This window comes from Arvicola amphibius, chromosome 12, assembly GCF_903992535.2.
Source record: "Arvicola amphibius chromosome 12, mArvAmp1.2, whole genome shotgun sequence".
NCBI classification, from domain to species: Eukaryota; Metazoa; Chordata; class Mammalia; order Rodentia; family Cricetidae; genus Arvicola; species Arvicola amphibius.
Genome location: NC_052058.2, coordinates 86,263,005 through 86,280,689, shown reverse-complemented (window position 1 = coordinate 86,280,689; position 17,685 = coordinate 86,263,005). Strand labels below are relative to the sequence as shown.

The 17,685-nt window shown below is 49.0% G+C and overlaps 1 protein-coding gene across 2 annotated transcripts in view; it reads right to left on the bottom strand.

The window, feature by feature from the left end:
- Positions 1 to 17,321, bottom strand: part of Atp2b4 (ATPase plasma membrane Ca2+ transporting 4) — a 104,109-nt gene extending 86,788 nt beyond the window's left edge. For both annotated transcript variants that reach the window (XM_038348674.1, XM_038348675.1), the window contains exon 1: positions 16,951 to 17,321. The gene's annotated coding sequence lies outside the window, so the exon portion shown is untranslated. The remainder of the gene's footprint in view (positions 1 to 16,950) is intronic.
- Positions 17,322 to 17,685: the final 364 nt, after the last annotated feature.

Here is a 17,685-nt window from a genome sequence, read left to right as displayed (position 1 = left end):
ACAGTTTCTATAAAGAACATTCCCACCTAGTTGGACTCCCTCTACGGACAAGCGTTTTCCTAGCATTATCTCTTATGGCAAGAGAAACGCAGGGCAAGAACGAACACGGCAAAGTGCTGCCTTATCTTGCCAGGATTCCCATTGCTCTAGTGCCAAGCAAAACCCCAGCATTAGCACGAAGAGGCGTATCTACGATGTGGAAATGAGAGAGCCCTGGTCCTCTCCCTGAAGGGCTTTACTGGAGAGACGCAGGTGGGGGACATCTTAGTTACTGGGAGATAATGGACCGTGACAGATGCCTGGATAGACAGAGAGGGGAGAAGTGAAGGGACAGAGGAAGGAAAGCTAAGATCTCCTGTGCACCTACTATGGGCCAAGCCCTTAGAACACACCATTCATTAACTTGCACATGGTCACAGAACTGGCCAGAAGCATAGTTCCACCTGACTCTCATGCAGTGAATGTCTGTTGGGATGGAGACAGCCTGTGTGAGCCGGGACACAGGAGACTGCTATAAAGTAAGGTGTTAGAGGGGATAACAGATCTGGTTAACTCTGCCTTTGGGCTGCACACCAGTGGGCATTAGCATTCTTTCCCTTTCCACACAGGACCTCTGTATCTATTTCCTAACCCCAGTGAAGTTAGGGGAAATCCCCCTTCACTGGCTTTCCTCACACAGCTAACATCCTCGGGCAGATGCATCAAGAAAGGAAACCGAGAGCTAAGCTATTCTTCCCTCTAGACTTTTCCACATTAAGAGATGGTCCCTAACATTTCCCCATAAAAGTTAGGGACCAGAAGCATGCCACAGGACTGTTCCACTTCCTTCAGAGGCCATTCTTCAAGGTTTAGAAAAGAACCCCTTTCTCTCTGCATCTGGAGAATTCAGAGGTCAAGTTTCCCAGATGAAAGCTGTAAGTTGTTTTTTTTTTTCCTGTTTTTTTTTTTTTTTTTTTTTTTTGTCATTTTGTAGATAGATAAAAGTCTGGCTTTCGTGAGAACTTGGTGAATGTCCTATCCCAGAGCCACACTGCAGCCCCACAGCAGCCTTTTATCGAGTAGTTATTACACGCTCGAAAGACATCACTGAACAAAAACAACCAACGGAACATACACGAGAGTCAGGGCCGAGGATGTGCTTTACGGATACAGCACTTGCCCAGTGTGGGCAAGACCCTAGGTTCAATCCCCAGTAGCAGAGAGAGTGGGGAAAGGGAACAAAAGTGCTTCAGGAGAATCAGAGTCAAATAACTCTGTTCAGCAGGCAGCCCTGAGTAGAAAAGGCACAGGTTTCTGTCAGAGAGGCCTGGGTCAAAGATGTGTCCCAACGCTAACCAGCCAGATGGCCTCGGGATAATACAGGACTGGGAGCCATGTCTGAATGAGCTTCATACCTCCAGAAGGCCCCAGATAATGGGAAGACATCAGAGCTCCGCTGGAACCAGCATCTTCTGGCATTTGGACTGAGAGTCTGAGCTAATTTATTTAGAGATCTAGACTGAGCCTGTAGCTTGAGCTTTGTGCACAATAGTAGAAGGGAGAGGATGGAGCCCGCTGTGACCGAAGTGCTCCAAGGCCTAGGGAGAAGGCCCCGCCTGACCAGCGCTACCGTCCCACGCCCAAGTCCTGCAACATTTCCCCATAACCTCCTATGAAGCCCCTCTGTTCTTCCTCCTCCTGCTCTTCTGAGTGAGCTTCCAAATGCAGGAAGACAAATCCTATACCTGTCTTAGAAGATGGCTGTTGAGACATAATGAGAGAGAAGCTGGGGCTCAGTTGGCATTCAGTAGATGCCCTTGAGTCTCTCCGTGCTCCTGTCAAGTAGTCAGCCTCTCAGCAACAGAAAGAGGGAGTCCAATGAGCACATCGGACTAAGGCTGCTTCTCAGCCTTCTGTTTTAGAAATCCCTTCATTACTCTGTAAAATGAAGACTCCCGATATTGATCTCTTTGTAAGATGGAGGAATACTGAATAAGATATTCCAAGTTAGATACTGAACACACAATTGATAAATTAGCTGGGATTACTGTGTCCACTGCCGTTTTTTTATGTTTTGTTTTTTTGTTTTTAAGATGCAACAGATGTTGCCTTAGGTTTTGTCTAGGCAAGGGCAGAGGACACAATGACAGCAGCACAGTAAGGATGCTTGGGGGGCGCAGAGAGATGGGCAGTGGAGAGAAGGGGGTGAAATGGGGAGGGAGGAGCAAGTGCAGTAAGCCCTGCAGATGTGCAGCGCTTTCTCATTTGCACAGGGCTCTTCCTCATACCTCATTTGGCTGTCACAGCATCAGCCGGCACACAAGGAAAGATGATATGTGTGCTTTCCAGAGGCTCAATAACGTGTATACACAAGGAAAAATGACATGCATGCCTTCCAGAGGCTCAATAATGTGTATACACAAGGAAAGATGAAAGGCATGCCTTCCAGAGGCTCAATAACATGTATACATAAGGAAAGATGAAAGGCATGCCTTCCAGATGCTCAATAACATGTATACACAAGGAAAGATGACATGCATGCATTCTAGAGGCTCAATAAACGTGTATACAGTTGGGGCCATCTGAAAGCTGAAGCTGCTACCTCTGAAAAGTGGGTGGAGGGATGGAAGTATGAAGGAAGGAGGGGCGAAGAAACAAGAGTGTTTCCTGTAAGTTTATGGTTCTATCGCTGGGTGCCATTTGGATCCTGTCTGGCTATCCCAGTGATGTAGCAGCTTTGCCTCCATCTAAGCAGGCTCTGGATGCACACAGGCATATAACATCAGGTAAGGCTGAGATGTCACCAGAGGAGTGAATCTACCAGACTGGACAAGCATGGGGTTTTTAGCAGCCTACCTTAACCCAGTGCAGCGTCTTTTATCAAGTAACAGGAACAAGTCTTTTACCCTAAAGCCACAGCTCTCTGGTAACCCCAAGGGCTCCCAGCAGTGATGTCTTCACACCCCTCCCAACTCAGAGGTTCCTTAGCTGAAGTCCCTTGTAGGGAAGCAGGCAAATTCCCTGGTCCACTGCCACATTTAGGGCTTTCTGCAGGTACCTGCTTCAGAAAAAGCTTCTCTGAGCCTCAGGTCCGCCACTCAGGGCCCTTCCTGTTTCCTGGGTACCACTTTCCCACCCCAAACATAGCAGCTAGAATATGGTTTGCTGTCACTTCCTGTTTGTTCAGTGAATGACAGATAGATTCCATCTACTAACCCAGCATACACTAACATGCTATAGAAACCCTGCTTGTTGGCTCTTAGGTCCCCAAATGAGGCCACGGGCTCATCTGGCTTAGTCATCTGCCCTGGAAAAAGTAGAGATCCCATGGTTTTCTCTTTGCACCTTCCTTGACCTCTCAGAGAGCTGGCACCAAGGAAAAGGCAGGCCCAGGGACATGCAGGCAGGAGAGGAAGGTTCTGCTCACCCCTGCCATGACTTCTGCTTCCCTGCAAGATCATCTAGCCTCTTTCAACTCCAGGCGGCCCTACTCTATGCAGAGCTGCGAAGAGGAAAGCCTGGCTCCATTAGCAGCTGTGTGGATGAGGAGGGTGGTGCTCCCATGAGCACTGCTCTGCATTTCCTCTAGTGCTAATGATCCTGGCTGTCAATAGCACAGCGGCCTCCTGGCTTCCAGCTTTTTTCTTCCAAAGTGCTCCTAGCACATGACCTCATGGTGTGGCACATCTGTGTCTAACATACAGGAACAGTTCTGTCTGTCGCATGAGAAGAGACCCAGGGACCAGGGAGCTTCAGTGATGACCAGTGTCACCCAGTGACGATGCTGTGGGGGTTGAACACTCAGTGGCAGACTTGGAGGGGGAAGAACTGAATTTTGACTCTGGCTCTGCCTCAAATGAGCAGGTGTCCTTGGGTGAGTCTCTAGGTTTCTGTTTCCTCCTTTGCCAAAGAAGGAAAATGAGCTAGTTCCCTAACTCCATCTATCTCACAGGCTTTGGCTCAACAAAATAAGCTGCTTCTCAGTCCCAAGCCCGTGACCCACCTGTCTGCGCAAGGTCAGTCAGCTCCTGGAAGTGTGGAAGCCGGCGATGCCTGTCCTTGCGTACTAACAGATGTCCTGCGAGTGCTCCCCGCAAAGAAGGCTATGTAGTACAGACAGTGGGGAGGAGGGAACAGCGGGATCATCCTGCTGGTCCTCAGCACCAGGGGAGCAGGTAGACAGCAGCTGCTGTGGAGGCCAGATGCCATCCTGCCTGCGACACTGGTGCTGGCTTAGACAAGGCTGGAGGCATGCCAGCGGGTGGGCGCACACAGCCTCCCTCACCTGCCAAATCTACTAACTGGAAAGCTCTTAGTGTCTGCCTCAGGATGTAGCCACAGCCCTCCCTCCCGCTTTGCCCCGCCTCCCCGCTGCCCCACACAGCCCTTCCTCCAGCTTTGCCCCGCCTCACCCCTGCCCCACACAGCCCTCCCTCCAGGTTTGCCCTGCCTCCCCTTTGCTCCACCAGCCCTCCCTCCAGCTTTGCCCCCACCTCCCCTCTGCCCAACTTCTATCCTGTCCTTTCTCCTCCTCCAGATCCTGCCTGGCAACTGCTTCCCCTCAAAATTATGCTCAGCTGAGGCAGGTCTGGCGGCACAGGCCTAGAGTCCCAGCTATTTTCTAGGTTTAGGCAGCAGAGTTGAAAGCCCAAGGCCAGAATGGGCTACAGGAATTTGGTCGAATTAGTGAGTCCCTGTCCCAAATAAAAAGATGGGCATATAGCTCAGTCAAGACTCTAGGTTCAGTCTCTAGTACCACAAAATAAATAATTATTCAGACATGGTGGCACACACCTCTAATCCCAGCACTTAGGAGGCAGAGGCAGGAGGATAGTTGTGAGTTCTAGGCCAGTCTGAGCTACGCAGCCTAGCCAGGGCCCCTTTAAGTGTGTGTCCTCCTCGCTGCCATAGGCGAGGGGCAAGAGTAGTCTGTTTCTTTTTCCTTGAAGTTTTTTCCATGCTCAAGTATCAAAGCCAGGCACTAGGGACATCGAGGCAGTCTTGTGAGGTGGGTGGCAATTTCTTCTCTCCAGGGAAAGCCGTTTTGGCCAATTCCAGGAAGGTTAATGTAAGAATTTTCTTTGAAAAAGACTTGAAAACACGTGCACCACCCGCAGAGCCAAACATACTGAGAGAGAGGGCAAGCTGACCTAGCAAGTGACTCCCTAAATGTTGCTAACCCCACTGACCCACAGCACTAAATATACAACCCCATTTTCCAACATTCAATATACTGATATTTAGGCCAAACCATAGGAAACTACCTTTTGTGGGGTCAAAGCAGTACACATTGGCAATTTCAATCTAGTGGGTCTCTTGGGATTTGTGGCCCCTAGAAGACAGTAAGTCTTTGAAGATGTGGATTTTTCTACCTCTAAGTCAGTGATAGCTCTTGACACAGTACAATCATGGCTGGGTGTGGTGGTCTGAGGGAGAACTGCCCCCATAGGCTCATATAGTTGAACACTTAGTCACCAGGGAGTGGAACTCTTGGATAGAAAGAATTAGGTGGTGTGGCCTTATTGGAGAAAGTGTGTCACTAGGGGTGGGCTTTATGGTTTCAAAAGCCCATGATAGCCCCCCTCCCCTCTCTCTCTGCCAGAGGATCAGGATGTAGCTCTCAGTTACTGACTAGCACCGTGTGTATCACCATGGTCCCTTCCATGATGATAATGAACTAAGTGAGCTTATAATAATGAAATATTATAATGAAACTGCAAGCCAGCCCCAGCTAAATGCTTTCTTTTCTAAGGGTTTCCTTGACCCTCTCTTCACAGCAACAGGCCGCTGGGAAAGTATTAATACCAAGTCCTTGCTAACTGACGTTCAGGGGTGGAAACCTAAAACCTGTTTCAACTTCTAACTCCAAGGGTAGCTGTCCAAGACAGAGCCTATCTGGCCTCCTTTCTGGTCATCTCAAGCAGATGGTGGGATTTAGGCTGCAGGTTGTAGCATCTAGACTCCGAAAGACTAAACTTGGTTTCAGGGTACAGTGATGGGCGTGAAGGCTCAGGGACATGGCTGCCTCAGTCAAGGTCACACAGAAGCATCTCATAGGCCTCTCATTCCTAGCTCTGTGCTCCTAGAACAAGCCCCTCCCTGTCTGCCCATTTTCAGCTTCCTGGCTCCTGCTCCCCCAGACTCCAGAAAAGAAACAGGAGAGGAACTGAAGGCAGGATCAATAGCCCTTTCCTATGGGCAAAGAGCCTTGAGTGGCACTGGGTCTCACCCGGGGTTTCCAGGGAAAGAAAGATGAGCAGCCCCAGAAACTGGATCTCTCTCTAGAGCCAGGACCAGGCTGGGAAGGTAGGGATGGCTGGGACACTGACAGAGCAACCGGGTCTACTGTCCCCAACAAGGGAGAGTCTGGAAGGCCATAGTTAGCCCAGTGACCAAAGCTCTGAGCAGGTAGAGCAGGTCCTTCAGAATTACCTCATTAGATTACGTGAAGGGTCAGAAGAGGTCAGCGACAACTTTGGGTCTGTGGGCACGTTCTTCCTCTTACAACCGGCGCCCCTCCTCAAAGGGTGAAGCCCCTAGTCCTCAGGCTTCCTATAGGCCAAGGCACAGAGCCATCGCATCTCCTGGGCATTGCTTGGCCCACTCGCCTACTCACTGGACACGGAAGTGAGAGGGAGAACCTAAGGGAAGTAACTGTGTGAGAAGTCCCCGCTGGGTGCTTAGGGAAGTGGGGGCAGGAACCTAGGAATCTAGGGATCCTTTCTGATCTTTCTGGTATTCTGGCCTCACCCTTAAACTTTTAAATATATCAAACCTTAAATGTTGAAGGAAAACAAAACAAAACAAAAAACTTCATAAACCCTGTGAAAAATCGACTATACAGACATCAATTGTCTTGTTTTCTTGTAGCACTGGGGTTGAACTTCAGGCTCTGCATACACTAAGGAAGAAGTCTTATCCTCATTATCCTCAGTAGATTTACCAACTGTTATCATTGCCTTTTCCATTGGTGTGTGTGTGTGTGTGTGTGTGGTGTGTACTTGCACACAGATTTTTGCTGAAGCATTTGAAAATAATGAACAAACACTTTGCCTTAAATATTTTGCATAAAAAGGATACTGCCACATAAACCATATTACCACTTTCACATCTGAAAAACATAATTTCATCTCACCTAATATCTAGACTAAAATATTCCCAATTGTCTTTTGCAATATACACCCTACCCTATGCAATTAAAATGTATACATTGGGACTGGAGAGATGGCTCAGTGGTTAAGAGCACTGACTGCTCTTGCAGAGGACCCAAGCTCAATCCCCAGCATCCACACAGTGGCTCACAGCTGCCTGTGGCTCCTGTTCTAGGCAATTTGATACCCTCTTCTGACCTCCACAGGGACCCGGCACACACGAGATTAACAGATATGCACGCAGGGCATAACATTCACCTACCTAAAGGAAATAAAGATATAAAGTTAATTTTTAAACTGTATACGCTGGGCCAGTGAGATGGCTCAGTGGGTAAGGATACTTGCCACCAAGCCTAACAACCTGAGTCTGATCCCTGGTGCCCACAGGGTGCAAGGACAGAAACAGCTCCCATACTTGTCCTCTGACTTCCACACGCATGCCAAGAGTGCACACATACACACAGATACTAAAGTTTTAAAAATGTAAAAAAAAATTTAAAACTCATGCAGTATATACAGATGGACTGCTCTTTTATTTCTTTCATTTTCTTTTTTTTTTTTTTGGGTTTTCAAGACAGGGTTTCCCTGTAGTTTCTAGAGCCTGTCCTGGAACTAACTCTTGTAGACCAGGCTGGCCTCGAACTCAGAGATCCGTCTGCCTCTGCCTCCCGAGTAGCTGGGATTAAAGGCGTGCGCCACCACCGCCCGGCTTCTTTCATTTTCTTATTTTAAAAGATGTATGTTTTTTATTTCATGCGTATGTATGTGTACTTGTGTGAGTTTATGCGTGCCACATGCATAAGAGTTCCCACAGAGGTCAGAAGGTATCTCACACCCTGGAGCTGACGTTACAGACGACTGTACGCCGTCTGAGGTTGCCATCGGGAACTGAACCTGTATTCTTCAGGGGAGCTGGGAGCAGTAAGAACACATAATCAATGACTCTCGTCTCCAGCTCTTCTTTTGTTCCTTCTAATCTATGCTGGGTTCCACCTTCAGCCGTTTGTGGCCACAGCGCTCTTTTCATTTACTTATTTATTTTTGTGTATGGGCGTGCACATGTGGAAGTCAGGGACAACTCCAAGAAATGGTCCCCTTTCCCACCCTGCATGCTCCAGAGATGGACTCTGGTTTCCAGCTTCACGGCAGGCACTCTTTCCTGCAGAACCAACTTGTTAGCACCCCCTCCACCAATTGCTATGTTTTCATGACATTCTTTTTTTTTTGTTTGTTTCTTGGAAGAGTCTTGGCTGCCAGTTAGCATGGCCCCCGCTTTAGATGTCTCTGTCATCTGCCTAAGCAGTTTTGGCTAGACCACAGACTGTGGTTAAGATTCCTATTGCAAGGCTCAGGGAAGTTTTCCTGTCTGGGGGTGGGGAGTCCCCACCATTGAGGATGCTTGATTACTCATTAAGGTGACAAGTGCCTGGTCTCCAAAAGACAGGTCCCCACAATTTGGGTGGAGAGCAGTCTGTGAGGGGACCTGTTGTGCTGCGGACTGAATGCTTCTGTGGCCCCAAACTCATAGACATTAAAATCCTCAAAAGTGATGGCTTGAGACATCCAGAGGGCAGGAGCCTGGTGAATAGGTTGGTGTCTTCAGAAGAGACACACACCAGCATAATGACCTCTGTCCTGCCCCTCTCTGGGGAACAGAAGGAGAAAATGGCCTAATCAGGAAGTGGCTCTCTCCTGCCTCCAGGTTTGCTTCAGAACTGTGAAAAAGCAATTTCTGTCAAGTCAGTCACTCTGCAATGCATACCGGGACCAACCTTTGATCTAATAGTGCTCCCCTCTCCTGCTCAATAATTTTATCATCTGTTAATGCGCCTAGCCTGAGTCAGCTTATTGCTGGGAAAATTCCGAAGGAAAGGGCAGGTTGGGAGATGTTGGCTAAGTGATACAAAGTTTCAGTTAGAAGGAATAAGTCCTTGCGATCAGCCTAGTGTGGGGACTACAGATAACCATAAAGCACATTCCAAAACTGCTCGGAGTGGAGACCTGAAGCGCTTATACCACAACCCTGCAAAGACAAACATGTGGTCCTGGGTATGTTAGTTATCTTAATTTACTTATTCTGTGGTATATATCAAGATCTCACATTGTTTATTCCATATTTAATTATTTTTCAAATAAATTCAAACTTAAGGGCAGGCATGGTGGCATACTTTTAATCCCAGCACTCAGGAGGCAGAGGCAGGTGGATCTCTGTGAGTTTGGGGTCTACAAAGTGAGCTCCAAACCAGCCAGGGCTACAAAGTAAGACCTTATCTCAAAAACAAAACAAATTTAAACAATTTTGAGTTAGAACTTCTCTATACAGCCCAGATTGGCCACGAACTCACCACTTGCGGTGGTTTGAACAGGAATGGCTCTCATAGACTCATGTGTTTGCATGCTTGGACACCAGGGAGTCAGGGAGTCATATTATAACGTATGGAGGTTGGAGCAGGAGTGGCCTTGTGGGAGGAAGTGTGTCACTGGTGAGTGGGCTCTGAGATTTCAGAAGCTCAAGCCAGGCCCAGTGGCTCCCTATGGCCGGCACATCCAAATGGAGAACTCCCAGCTCCTTCTCCAGCACTGCGCATGTCTCCCTGCATGCTCATGCTTCCCACCATGACGATAATGGACTAAAGCTCTGAAACTGTAAGCCAGCCCCAGTTAAATGCTTTCCTTTGTAAGAGTTGCTGCAGCCATGGTGTCTCTGCACAGCAATAGAAACCTTAACTAAGTCACCACCCCATGGTGTTGCAAGTGACTGAGACTGCAGGCATCTGCCACCATGCCCAGCTAAATAAATAAATTTACTTAAATAAGCTTATTTCTTGTGGCACAAAGGGTTGAACCAGGGCCTGGTATGCCCTAGGCAAATAATCTACCATTGAGCTAAATGCCAAACCATTTTTGGGGGGATATTTTTTTATTTTGAGACAAGGCCTTTCTAAGTTACCCAGGCAGACCTTGAACTTGTGATCGCCCTGCCTCAGTCTCCCAGGCAGCCCCCAGGCCAGGCTAAATTGAAGTGTAAAGAGTCCCAGCCTTTCTGCATCTGCCAGCATTTCTCTGAAGAGTTTTCCCTTCCTGTTCCTCTCTGCCCCTTCAGCTGTTAGATGGGACTTGTGAAGTCCTTTTTATGGCACGGTTGCCTCTCTCTCTCTCTCTCTCTCTCTCTCTCTCTCTCTCTCTCTCTCTCTCTCAGTTTTTCAAGACAGGGTTTCTCTGTGTATCTTTATTTGGAGTCTGTCCTAAAACTCATCCTGTAGACCAGGTTGGCCTCAAACTCACAGAGATCCGCCTACCTCTGCCTCCCGAATGCTGGGATTAAAGGCGTGTGCCACTGCCGCCCAGGGCTTCTCTTTTTTGTTTCTTGGTGTCTCTCATCCATTGTAAAGTCCCTGTACACAGGCTCCTGTGCTCTTTGATATGCACATGCTCCAGCTTCCTGGCACAACACAGTTCACTGTCCTTGGCCAGACTCAGACTTGATAACAGCCAAGTGACTCTGGCTTCTAATAGCGGATGTAGTACCTAGAGATAAAAATCCAGGGGCTGCCAAGATGGCTCAGCAGGTAAGGGCACTTGCTGTGCAAGACTGGAAAGCTGAATCCTATCTTTGAACTCCACAAAGTTGTTTTCTCACCGCCCCCTTACGCATGTACCCTCTCCACATGCATTTGTGCACATGCATGCATGCAGTCAAAATAAGCAAATAAATAAAAATCCGGCACTGGATATAGCTCTGCTTCTGGGTGCTTTTGGTGGGCAGACCAACAAAACAGACAAAGACTCAAAGGATCCCGTGCTTCCCCCGTATCTACCCATGCTCTTCTCTGTCTCTTCCCATACACAGACTCCGGCTCTCAGACATCTAAGTTCCAAGCACAGATACGCATCCCATCTGCCCTATAACAAGTGGAACGGTTTTCTACTCAGGACACCACTATCGTAAATCATAGCATACCTAATGAAGGACAGTCTGGAGTTTCTCTCATGCTTAGACTATATCTTCTACCAAGAATATAGAGTCAGAGCACTGACAGTGAAAAATATTTTAATTAGCCAGATGTCGTGGCACATACCTACAATTGGAGCACTCCTGAGGATGAGGCAGAAGGATTACTACAAGTTTAAGACCAGTCTAAACTTGTCTCAAAAGAAAGAGGCCTTAAACTTTTTACTTAATTCCTTGTAATGAAATTGTTACTCTATTAGTCAGTGTTTCTGTTTTCATCAGATTTACTTTGTTTTGGACCTAATTTAATTGTTGAAATATGTAAGTATTTTAATCAAAACAGTCTGAAATGGGAAAACCGAAAAGTCTTACTTCTTGTCCTCTCGTCTACTTCCTATAGGAAACCATTTTCTTATTTTGAATTTATTATTTGTGTGTGTATGCACATATGTGCGTGGGGACACCTGTGCTCGTGTGTGTGTGAGAACATACACACACACACACACACACACGTACATGTGCACGCACGCACACCTTTCTCTTTTTGGAGACAAGGTTTTTCTGTGCACTGCAGGCTGGACTCTAACTCACAGCACTTCTCCTGCCTCAGCCTCACAAGTTCTGGGACTACAGGCATGCACCATCACACTCAGCTTTAGTTATGCTCTTAAGAATGGGCAGGAGGGCTCCAGGGAAATTCCCAGGAATCCACAAGGATGACCTCAGCTAAGACCCTAAGCAATAATGAAGAGGGTGCCTGAACTGGCTTTCCCCTGTAATCAGATTGATGGCTACCTTAATTGTCACCATAGAACTTTCATCCAGCAGCTGATGGAAGCAGACGCAGAGATCCACAGCTAACACTGGGTCAAGCTTCCGGAGACCAGACAGAGACCGAGGAGCGATAATATGAGCAAAGGGGTCAAGACCATGATGGGGTACCCACAGAAACAGCTCATCTGAGCTAGTGGGAACTCACTGACTCTGGACTGACAGTGGGGGAACTTGCATAGGACCGAACTAGGCCCTCTGAATGTGGGTGACAGATGTGTGGTTGGGGCAGTCTTTGAGGCCACTGGCAGTGAGACCAGGATTTATCCTTAGTGCTTGAATGTGATAGGTATGTAAAATGAGAAAAGATCATTCAAAAATTAATTAATTCATTTAATAAAAAAGAATAAAGTAAAAAAAAGAATGGGCAGCAGGACAGTTTGCAATGGTTTCTATTACAAATACTCCCGAATGGCCTTACGCACACACGTTTCTTCATTTGTGGGTCTGCATCCTTGGGATTTCGACTTGGGCTGCTGTGTAAACGCGTATGTGGTCTCTCAGACCCTCTAGAGGCTGTACTACTTTGCCCTCCTGACATTGATTCTACAAACGAGCCAGACCTCACTGTAGCGCCCTGAGCTGAATTTCTTCAAGCCCAGGCAGAGTCCCGGACATGTTTTGCAGTAAGCATACCATCTCAGTGCTAGTGCCCACCCTAAGTGATGGCTGGCAGGAAGGCAGGAAGAAGGTGGCCTTGCTGACACCATGACAGAGAGGCAGGGACCCAAATCCTCAGTGCCTATGTCCTCATCCACTTTTCTCCCCACTCCATACTGACCAACAGATGACCAACAGATACTTCGCGGACCAGAAGTCCTCGGATCTAACTCTAACTAGTTCCTTCCTGGTTTCTCTCTTCCACAAGTTTACTATGTGGGCTGAAGTCACTTAAGGAGGAGGAAGAAGAGAGTCCTTGTCATGTTCTGTTGAACACACGCAAAGAAAATAAGTCAGTGGATAAGAGTGGTTCATCCTAGGGAAGAGGAGACAGAGAGATGCTGGGAGAGGAAGCAGAGTATAAAATGCTCCACAGCTCCTGGACTCTAGGCCCAGAGCACGCTCACGTCTATGACCTACAGAAAAGGGGGAAATGATACAATTATTATTGAAAACATTATGCAGGTTCACCAAAACAGTAACAGATAGAGCCGGGGTGTCCAGTGGCTGAGCACTTGCCTGGCATGCAAGAGGTTCTAGGTTCGATTCCCAGCGCCACACAGACAAACAGAACTGAAAACAGAACTGCCATACGACCCAGCAATGCCACGGCTGGGTAAGTAGGGAGAGGAAATAAAATCAAAGAGACATCTGCCTGCTGTCTATGGCAGCAACACTATTCAAAATAGCAAGGAAATCAAAACAACCAAAGTCTCCGTCAGCTGACAGACTGGTAAAGAACATGTGACATCAGTCATGTGAAGAAGGGTAACCTGTCATTTGCAACAGCACAGAAAGAGATGGAGGACACTGTGCTAAGCGAGACTAGCCAGGCACAGCAAGACAAAGAGCAGATGACCTCATGTGGAATCTGGAAAAGCAGATTTGACAGAGCTAAGAGAGGAGGGGTGGTTGTCAGGCTGGGGAGGAGGAATGGAGACAGGATGACGGACACCACCTAGCCGGAGCTCGAGAGGAGGAATATGTTCTGTTGCTCTATGATATGACTGGAGAAAATGACAGTGTGCTGTTCTACTCCAAACAATCTACAAGAAAGCACCTTTGAATTTTTTTAACCACAAGAAAATGACAAGTGTCTGAGATTTCAATTGAACATTATATAGTATGTACATATATCAAAACATGGCATCTATAAATACACACTCTGTCAATTTAAAACAATGAGTATATTATCTATTTTCCAGAGAGAAAAACAGAGAAGTGCTGTCAGCCCAGTTAGATTGTATCTGGAGGGTGCCCACCCCACCCTATCTTCCCCACCCCTTCCTCCCTCCTGGCAATAGAGATGGAAGGAATCAAAGCCCCCCTAGAAGCACAGATGGTCTGGCAGATAACCCTCCAAGAAAGGGCAGGCTCAGGGTGGGGCATTTACCTGTAAGGGAACATCAAATAGGCTTCTTAGGCTCCTAGGCACCCCAAGTAAACATATTCCTCATCTCCTTCAGAAGTTTGGTGGACCTTAATGTGGGGGTTGGCCCAGAGGCCCAGAGCACTAGATAAAGAGCAAAGGGCCATGGATACTGAGAGAAGTCAGCTTAATAGTCTCAGGTTAGGTTGTGGCTGGGGCAATGCTGGAGGAGAAGTCCCTGTCCCCCTTCTTCTTTAGATCTTACAGAAAGTGAGAGCAGGTGCAAGGCTCCCTGATATTCCTGCCTGGTGACCTTCATCCCCCACATACCTTACTTCCAGCACCATGCCTTGGGCAGTCTCTGACTGTTTTAGTTTGTCCCCCCCCTTATACAGTACCCTCATTTTGATTCTCTTCTGACATCAAAGACCATAGCACTGTGACAAATCTGACCCAGCCACTCCCTCCCAACCTTCTGTGGTGAGCAGGGTTCCCAGATCAAGGAGAAGCTATAGAACAGAGGGCAAACTAGGGGCCCCTTCGTGCACCTCCCCATGCAGTTGATTCCCAGGTGCTATTACTCCACCCTCTGGGACAAGATGGATCTGTATGGGTAAGGACTACTCTTGCCTTGAAGCCTCTGACGACCTGAGTTTGGTCCCCATGGACCCACGTGGTGGAAAGAGAGAACACATTGTCCTCTGTCCTCCAGATGTGGTTCCCCAATAAATGTTGTTAAAAATTAAATTGCCCCTCTCTTCTTTGAAGTGTTGACAGAATGCTTCTATTTGTCCCGGCACGATGCCAGAAGCTGGGACTCTGAGGGATGAGGCAAGCTAAGCCCCTTCAACTTGACCTTGGATCCAAGGATCCAGGGACACAGAGATGGAAAATAGAAGGGGAAAGGACCAAGGCACTGGCAGGGGCTGGAACGCTAGAAGCCTCTACTCCCTCAAAGCCATTTCTCCTCGGAGTACTAAGACTAAGGCAGAGCCAGCTGGGAGGGTGGAGCCGGGCTGCCGAGAGGCTGACAATAGGGCAGGTCACGGAGGCTGCTAGACGGGAGGGGGGGGGGGGGTGTCCAGATTCTGCTGCAGGATTCCCAGCCCTGCCAATCTAACAGCTGGGAGAGGTAGGGGCACAGCTGGCTGGAAAGCAGTTTCCCCAGCTGCCCAAGATCAGGGACTCAAGGCCATTAGAACCGGCACCCTGGTGCGTGCTAAGCAGGCACTTCACGGGCAGCCGTCCTTATCTACCACTATCTGCCCCCAGGAGTCCCTCCTCCTCTTCCTACAGCCGGTCATCAATGCTTCTCGGGAACAGATCACAGGTAGGGTAGAGTGGCCGAGGGGTACAGTCTGATCGGTCACCAAACACCTCCAAATGGAAGCTTGCTCTGGCGGCTTTCCTGGCTACCTTTTAAACTCTCCCTCTATTTCTTTCCCGGGGTCTCAGCAAGGCTTTTTTCTCGTAGCCTCAAAGATAACTTAGCTAGCCTGGAACATCATAGGGTCATCTCTTGAAATTCTCCTCTCCCCTAGACCTCTTCCCATGCTGACCCCAGCCTGGAATTACCCTGATCTCCTCCCTTCCAGATAAGGGGGACCCAGAGCAAGGGTCTCTTAAGTGGGAAGAACCAGGTACAGGGAGAGCTCATGTGAGTGGGTAGGGGTGTTGAAGCATGGAAGGGGTGGATCTGAAGACTCCTCACCAGACACCCCAACTGGAGGAGAAGATAAGCTGCAGAATGGGAATTTGCTTCCCCTCGACCCCCAGCATCACAGCAACCCCTGATTTCTTCACCTGACACCTCACCACCCCACCGGGGCAGCACGTGCCAGCATCAGGTCTGGAGGGATTATGAGTCCTGAAGCAGTACCCAGGAAGGAGATGCCTCTGGCCAGGGCATGCTCTCTCTGCTCCTAGGATTTGCTGGGCCTCTCCTCCCATCTCCCCCACCCAGCTGGAAGCAAGCAAGCAGGCAATCTTTCTTCTAGAGGTGGACCAGAGTCTGAGGCTGGGCTCATCTCAGGGAAAGATGCCAGCAGGACCCCACTACCAAAACAGGGAGAGAGAAAAAAAAGGGGGGGGATCCCAGCCTTAGCGCCTATCACTTAAGCAATCTGTTCAGAGACCCTCTCGAGATGCCAGAGGCTCAGGCCAATCAGCCCCACAGCCTGGGGCTTGAAACTGAAAACTTTTCAATGTGCCCCTTCTCTTTTCTTTCCTAGAGAAGCAGAGATGTGCGGGGCGGTGCCCTCAGAGACACTCATACAGTTGGTTCTGGACGCTCACACTCACTCAAACAACAGCAGCGAGAGGGAACTCCCAGCTTTTTCCACAGCTAATTATAGACGTCAAAGTCTGAGGATGTTTTGTAAGCCGCAGAGAGAAACTGCTGAGGTTTCTATGCAAAGCCAAAGAAATTTAATTTGTGCACTCCTGGTTCTCACCCTCCAACTTCTCCTAGCCTGCCTCCACCTTGTGCCCCAGTGTGCCCCCTCCTTGGCTCTAAGGCCTTCCCGCTGAAGATTTATTTGGTTCTATTTTTCCCATCTCTCTTTGGGGCTTTCGAGAAAGGGAACAGACGCGGAAAATATTTTTTTCCGCAACAGTTTTCCATTCTGCGGCTGGTTCCCAAGCCAAGGGGGAGGGGGGGGGGAGAGCCGGAGCAGATGGGGGTCGACTGGAATAAATACTTGTTCCAAGAGCTTAATTTAGGTGAGAAAAAGGCAGTCCCTCCATTTCCCCACCCGTCCCGGGATCCAGAGGAAAACGCAAAGGAATCACTTGTTTGATTATATGATTCTTCAGAACCCAGCGAGGACATACCGTGTTGAAGAAATCGTTCCCATTTTCTCCCCTCGACCTCTCTCTTTTATTTCACCACCCCACCCTCCCAGAATTTGCCAGCACGAGGAAATTCGGGTACTTTGAGAAGCCATTGAGAGGAAAGAAAGAAACAAAGTTTGCAAATCCTAGAGTCAATTCATTCTCTGCAAACCTACCTCTCTTTCTAGCAAAGATTCAGGTGTCTCCAAGCGGGACTCTCCCTCCGCGTTTCCATGGACCGAGTAGGGTGGGGTGACCACCCACCGCTCTCCACGGTGTGGCAAACCACCTAGCGATGCTGGCTTTGCGCTCTGGCCTTTGCGCTACAGCTGGGGGAGTGGGCTGGGTCTTCTTCCCTAGCCCTTCCACGCGAAGGACCTTCCTGGAAGAAAATGGGTGCAGGGAGCTGGGCGGGTGTCTGACTCGCCGTCTTCGGAGGGATAGTCCCCCAGGAAGTTCGTGCCCCCACCCCACCCCCAGCCTAGGACGGTCTCAACAGCAGAGCTGTCTTAAGAAAATGCTTGTCGTGGCAACAGCTCCAGCCAACTCCGGCCAGACTGGGGCTCCCCAGCTCTCCCCCAGCAGAGCGGGAGGAGAAAGGGGCGGAGTGCGAGCCGGCGGGGGTGGGGCTTGGCGGGAGGCCAAAGCATTGCTCAGCTCTTAAGGTGGCCCGAGTGCAAGGCGCGGCGGGATGATGCTTCTTGTTCGGTTTTAAGGCGGAATGGGGAAGGCTTTGGGGAATCCTCTGTCCTCTTGGCTTTCCCCCAGCGCTGGCTCTTACTTGTTGAAAGGAGAGCAGAGCAGGGGTGGGTCTGGGTGGAGGTGGGAGTGGATGTGGGCAGCGGTCTTCAACCGTTGCTGTGTGGAGGGAAAATAAAGGCAGCATCTGCAAGCCTTTCTGCTTCCTGCAG